The sequence below is a fragment of the Chenopodium album genome, chromosome 11 (assembly GCF_948465745.1).
Source record: "Chenopodium album chromosome 11, dcCheAlbu1.1, whole genome shotgun sequence".
NCBI classification, from domain to species: Eukaryota; Viridiplantae; Streptophyta; class Magnoliopsida; order Caryophyllales; family Amaranthaceae; genus Chenopodium; species Chenopodium album.
Window position 1 is genome coordinate 45,540,071 of NC_137844.1, and position 5,540 is coordinate 45,545,610.

Genomic DNA, 5,540 nt, shown 5'->3' on the forward strand with positions numbered 1-5,540 from the left:
TTGATTGAGTAACCCCTCAAATAACCCTGACTAAACCCTCAAGTAACCACTAACCGAACTCCTTAAATAACCCCTTACCGAGTAACTCGAGTAACCACTGATTGAGTATCTCGAGTAACCCATGACCGAGTAACTCCTCGAGTAACCATTGACTTGAGGGGTTATTCGGTCAGGGGTTACTCGAGTTGCCGGGGTTACTCAAGTTACTTAGTCAGGGGTTACGACTTGAGTTACTCCTTATCGAGTAACCCTTCAAGTAACCCCTGACCGAGTAACCACTTGAGTAATCCATGACTTAACCCCTAACCGAGTAACCTCTCCCCCTCAAGTAATCCCTGATTGAGTAACCCCTCACGTAACCTCTAAACCCTTAAGTAACCCTGATCGAACATCTTAAGTAACCCTTGACCAAATTACTCGAGTAACTCTTAACCGAGGAACTCGAGTAACCACTAACTGAGTAGCTTGTGTAACCAATGACCAAGTAACCCCTCAAATAACCCTTGACCGAATAACTCAAGTAACCCTTGACCAAGTCACCCCTCAAGTAACCTTTGTAAATGATAAATACATCTACATGGTTGCCTCAGCCCCCTTCAAAGGAGACTTGATCAATCTTTACTTTGAAACCCAAATCTTGCACCACATGCATGATCCTCTCTAAAACCTGCAGCAAGCAATATGGTTAACCAAATAATCACTTTTATTGATGCAAGCCCCTAGAAAAGTTTCTTGTAATGCATAAGTTATTATTTGGGATTTCCTTATGTACAGTGCGAAGATGATTTCACCCCTAAATCAATTGTTCACCCCTAAATAGTTTATCACCCCTAAACAATTTGGAATGATTTCCCTTAATATAGTTATAATGAAAATTAATTTCCATTTTACATTGATTATAAAACAAATTCCCAAAATATTGTCCACGTGGGATTTATTATAATAAAGGAAATTTTCTTTTAGTTTGGTTTGGAAAACCGCTAACGTCATTAGCGGCTTTATATTAAAACCGCTAATGACGTTAGCGGTTCTAAGGGGTCAGCGAAGTGTTTTTATAGAAAGAAAGTAATAAGACCTGTTAAACAATAAGTCAGGTCTCTTTGCTAAAATTCTGGCGAGTAAGAAAAGAGACCTGGTTTTACTAATGACTGGTCTCTTTGAGTTTTGCATATTTCATAATAGAACCGCTAACGTCGTTAGCGGTTTTAAGCTATTAAAAAAAAATAGGTTTTCAAGTCCGATCCTACGTGAACAATACTATGGGAATTTATTTTTACACCGACGCAATAAAGGAATTTATTTTAGTATTAGCTATATTGTGGGAAATTGTTCAAACAATTTGCTCATCCTTAAATTAATTATTTACCCCTATAGAATTTTCTCACCTCTAATAATCATATACAATTACCCCACTCCTTAGTAATTTGTTTACCCTTAAAAATCTTAACTCACCCCTAACATATTGTCCGCTTCTAAATAGTTTGCTCATTACTAAATAATTTGACCAACCTTAAAAATCATATACAATTAACCCACCCTTAAATAAATTACTCACCCCACCCCTACAAAAATTGCTCACCTCTTAAAAAATAAACAAATTACCTCACCATACAATAATTTGCTCACCACTCAATAGTTTATTCACATCTAAAGAATTTGTTAACTCATATTTTGGGGAGATGCTAGTGCTTAATTAAGCCGATCACTCATTCACGCATACTCCATAATTACGTAATACAAAGTATATCATTATCTATCATTATCAAAATTACTACAATTTGGCATTTCGACACATAAAAGTTTACAAAATGCAAATTAAACTCCAACATTCAGTAATTTCATTTTGGTGTAAAAGACTCTACATCTATTGTTATCTATCAAACATGTACACAAAACAAAACAAGATTATCAGAACAATACGGCCACCGCCATAACCATCTTCAGCATTCAGCCATAGCAAAAGCCTCAGCTTCGAGCTTATGTCGAAACTCCTCACACTTGTCAGCAATCTCAGCATCAGTGTAGGCGTGTAGCCCTGTTCACTTAGCTTGTCCTCCAAGATCACAACCTTAAGCTCAATTTGACGTTTTCGATCGTGCTCCAAAATCTCCTTATTCGCCTTCTTGTTAATACCACCCATACCCTGATCAGGGCCAAACCTCAGGTTTCCATCCACAACCATGTTTGACGTCTTCCCCCTAATCAAAAACTTGCTGGTTTGCACATGGCCATTTGTTCCAGAACCCCTTGGCATCTGTAACCCAATCCCATTATACATCTTGAATTTCTTGATTCAAACAAACTACTGCAACAATCAAAACAATCCAATACTTTAATATATTCAACAGCAATTAAATTCAGGGAGTTCAATATTAACACTAAAAGGGTTATGCAACACATTAACAACCAAATTTAGTTCAATTATCAAATGAGGGTCACAATTTTAGGGAAATTTCATAGTTCCATCCCAACATTGAAGAGTTTTGAAGCACATTAGCAACCAAATTAAAGTCAATTCAATCATCAAATCAGGGTCATAAATTTAGGGCAATTTCATAGTTCCATCCCAAGATTAAAGAGTTCTGCAGCACATTAGCAACCATATTACAGTCAATTCAATCATCAAATTAGGGTCATAAATATAGGGCAATTTCATAATTTCATCCCAACACTAGAGAATTCTGCAACACATTAGCAACTATAGTTGATTCAATCATCAAATTAGTGTCATATATAATTTCAGAAAAAAAGGTACAATTTCATACTTTATTGTACACATACATAAGTTCACACATCCACGCTCCAGCGTAGCAATATACAAGATATTTGCACTAATACACACATATATGACACTTATATATTTTAGATTTTTAGTAGACAATAGCCCATATTTTACTATGCTTTATATTGTTATTGGAATTGTCCATCCACTCCCGTAAGACAAGGACTTTAAACCAAATTTTGGTGATTTAGTTGCATCAAATAACAATCAAGTGATCAACTCTCCAATTTTCGTCACATCTCTTCCTTATTTCTATAATCTGAATTTTCCAGTCTATAAGAAATGGATAGTGAAAAGTAATTTGATGCAATTAAATCATCAAGTAAATTGCAAAAGGAAAACACAGGCAACCTTTTAATGATGTCCTAAAACCTCCATAATTCAAAATACATGCAGCAGCAAAAAGATGAGAAGTCAAAATTAATAGTTGGATGTGCCTGTTCATGCAATAAATTCATTTCAATTGGAAATGTAGCATCTCTCTGCAGCAACTCGATGTTTATTAGGCACATGATGGATATTGTATAGACAGAGAACAAGGCATACCCTTGTTTTGAACAAGACATAAGCTATCCCTTTTCCAAGACTTGTGTGCCGGTCCCCAATCACTCGAACAGCCTCAACGCTAGATTCAAGTTGTTTGGTGTTGCAAAACAACTGATAAAGTTCCCCATCCTATTTCGAAAGCAGCCAATGAGCAACATAAGCAATATGAATGGATTAGATAATTTTAAAAAGAAAAGAAACGGAAAGCATATCAAGCATATACCTTAGCATCAAATGGCAAATTACCCACAAAAAGTGTCCTCTTATTATTATAAAGAGTAGCTGAAGTGTCGTCTCATTTCAGTTTCTTCCGGGGTTTGGGGGAAGGTAAAACAATCATGGGCTCATGGCACCAAAATTTCACAACCCTGGATTATATGCTTGGTAGAAATAACAAAATGTTCCTCATTAGTTATATGAAAATTCTGATTTATAGAAGTTTTTAAATAAAATAAGCACTTAAGCTATAGGCGCAATCGCACAAAATATACTCAAATAGAAATAGAGTAATCAACACACATAAAAGTTAGAATGTTTTATTTGGGGAGTCTGAACTCTAAGCATGTGACATCAATTTTCAGTTCTTCAAGAATGAGCAACATAAGCACACCAATAGCACACAAAAAAATTGTAGTACAATTCAAAAAAAGATGAATATCTACAGTGTAGCCTCGAACTGTTTCCGAAGCTCATCGTCCTGAAAAACAAAACGATGAAAAGAACGAAAGATTAAAATCAAAAGTCAGATCAAAAATTAAGAAAATGGAAACGAAATTAGGGGCTGACCCTATTAAATCCAGAGGAAACCCCAAAAAACGGCGACTTCGAAACCCTAGGAAGGGAGCTTGAAGACGAAAACCCCAAACTCTTGAAAATTACAAAAATCTAATGCACAAACAAAATTAAAATTAACAAATCATCAACAAACACATAATAACACTGATTAAAATCATTACAAATCCAAATAAAAATTACGGAGTACAAAAGATTGACGAACAAATTGAGGGTTAATATAGAAGAAAATCCAAACTTTCTACACAAATTGAGGGTTAATATAGAAGAAAATCAGCAGAATTAATTCAATTGAAAAAAAATAAAATAAAAAAAAAAAAAAAAATCAACAAACCCAGAACAAATCTTGCAACTTTCACACATTTTCATGTACCAGAAACCCTCAAAGAAAACAAATGGATCTAGCACATTCAAATTGAAGAAAGAGAAAGAATGAAAACCTCTTGTTCGGAAAGAGGCTTGCACTACATAAGCTGACCAATCTGCTCATCAAGATCGTGATAAGAGTTGGAAACTTCAACCCAAATCGACGTCAGTTCGTTCAAGGAAGAATGGATGTGCAGCGGCGCGTTTAGAAAGGAGGTTTTTGAGCGATCCTCTAACCATTTTTTATAGATCGACGGCGATCTCGCGAAGGAAGGAGAAAGAAAAAGGAGGTATGAGAGAATACAGATGATTCGAGAGGAGAGAGAAGGCCAAAGGAGAGAGAAACCACTGAGTTGCAAAAAGGGAAGTACAGTATTCAGCAAGAACAGAAAAAAAAAAAACCTGAATTGTCGAAAGAAGATGACTTGATGCCTACACGTTGTTTCTTAATGGGAAAAGAGCTACATGATTTATATTTACATGATTGTAAAATTTGAGAAGAAATTTCGAATCTTTTACTTGGAAAGCCTTTCACCTCCATTGTTTACATTTTTTCTTAATTGTACGACGGAATCTTGTCTTCCTCCCATACTACGTCTACATCTTCGTTTCATGAATCGGTTCATTCAGCTTCCATTAGAAGCATTCTCAATGTGTAATCTTTTGGAATTACAGATACTTGTATATTAGTTTCAGATGGCACTTAATCAACATTGCCCTAGTTGTCCATCTTATCTGAACAGCTGACGCATAGATTCAGGCGTTTGGGTACTGCATTATATGCGTTTCTATGCTTCTAATCTCTAGTCAACTCATGGTTTTTTCCCATTTAGTCTAATTATAATGTTTGTGTTAGTAACCAATCATTTGGTTCAATTAGTATTTAAAAACACAAGTTCTGATCATTTTCATATTTCGTAGTCATTAGGATAACTCATTTAATTTAATTTATTAAGGAACTTGGTTTTGTTAGATAACTTTTTTTTTTTTCCTTAGAGAACTTGATTTCGTTGTTTGAGTCATGTCTTGCTGTTCATGCATCTCCCATCATCTT

The 5,540-nt window shown here is 35.2% G+C and overlaps 1 long non-coding RNA gene across 1 annotated transcript; it reads right to left on the bottom strand.

Annotated features, from left to right (window-relative positions):
- Positions 1-1,734: 1,734 nt before the first annotated feature.
- LOC145568955 (uncharacterized) lies at positions 1,735-4,837 on the bottom strand. Its single transcript, XR_014096027.1, has 4 exons — positions 4,561-4,837; positions 3,552-4,213; positions 3,329-3,457; positions 1,735-2,305 (listed from the first exon to the last, which is right to left on the bottom strand). It is a non-coding gene; the product is annotated as an uncharacterized LOC145568955 (long non-coding RNA).
- Between the last annotated feature and the right edge of the window lie 703 nt (positions 4,838-5,540).